Source organism: Pteropus alecto, unplaced genomic scaffold (assembly GCF_000325575.1).
Source record: "Pteropus alecto unplaced genomic scaffold, ASM32557v1 scaffold326, whole genome shotgun sequence".
Classification (NCBI taxonomy): Eukaryota; Metazoa; Chordata; class Mammalia; order Chiroptera; family Pteropodidae; genus Pteropus; species Pteropus alecto.
In genome coordinates, this window is record NW_006438873.1 from 535,266 (window position 1) to 536,484 (window position 1,219).

At 42.4% G+C, this 1,219-nt stretch overlaps 1 pseudogene; it reads right to left on the bottom strand.

The window, feature by feature from the left end:
* The window catches only part of LOC102893430, a 933-nt pseudogene extending 369 nt beyond the window's left edge, over window positions 1-564 (bottom strand).
* Between the last annotated feature and the right edge of the window lie 655 nt (window positions 565-1,219).

The window sequence follows — 1,219 nt, forward strand, 5'->3', positions numbered from 1 at the left end:
AACTGTTCCTTTTTTCAGAAACATAAATACCATCCCAAAATTTTCTGATATCCTTATTTTTCACTGTTGTGGCTTGTTGAATCAAAGCAGCTGAATTTGATACAAATTCAATGTCGTTTCCTTCAAGAATTAATATCTTTCTGGCTTGAGATACTGAACAAGCAACACCTGACCTCATCTGAATCCTGCGGATGTATTTCTCACCCAGGAAATTTCTAATTTCAACAAGAGAACCATTCTCCTGAATAATGACGTTGATGGGGAAGTGAGCATACACAGACCTCATCTTGTAACAGAAGCCCAGTGTAACACCCTTGATCATGTTCTGCACATGACTATACATGGTGCAAACAGTAGCCAGTTTCTTTCTATTTCCCCACTATTTGTCAACCCAGAGCCTCTTCTTTTTCTTTCCAAGGAGACTGAGTTCTACATTGATGTGATTGAAGTCTCTCCGCAGGGTGCCTCTAGGGCCCTTCACAATAACTGAGTGTCCCTTCAGAGTGATATTCACATTTTCTGGAATGTCGACAGCCTGATTGCTGAGAATGGTCTTCATCCTTGCAGTAGATGCAGCAAAAAGAGCACGGCAGTTAATTTTGCTATTATTATCACAGCTGTACTCCAGACACCCACTGTATTAGTTTCCTTTTTGTTTGTTTTTATTTTTTCCTGCTTTGTAGAGAGATAATCAACAAATAAAAATTGTATAGTAAGTCTTAAAATTAGGTAGTGTCAAACCTCCAGTTTGCTCTTCAATATTGTGTTGGGTATCCTGGGTCTTTTGCCTCCATAGGAACTTTAGAATCAGTTTACTGATATCCACAAAATCAAAAAGGTTTTCAAAATAATGCCAGATTCATCAGTTTAGAGGTCCTTGGCTCCTCTGGGCCTGTGTTCCAAGTCTGAATTGCAGCCTGGCCAGGAATCATTCTGCAGCTCCCCCAGACACTCTCCCCCTCAGAAGATGGGTCTCTGTCTCAGCTCTGGATTTTCCAAGGCTTCTTTCTCTCACCTGGGCTGAGTCCCTGGATGATCAGGTCAGGTACAGACCTGAGTTTGTTTCTTCTTCCAACCTCATCTGCCTGTGGCTATGGGCCATTTCTCTGAGCCTGAGTTTCCTCATCTGGGAGCTCATCCTTCCCCCACTTCCCACCTCTACTCTCTAGTACCAGCTCTGTGTTTCCTGGGGGCAAATTAGTTAACCTTTCAGAGCTTC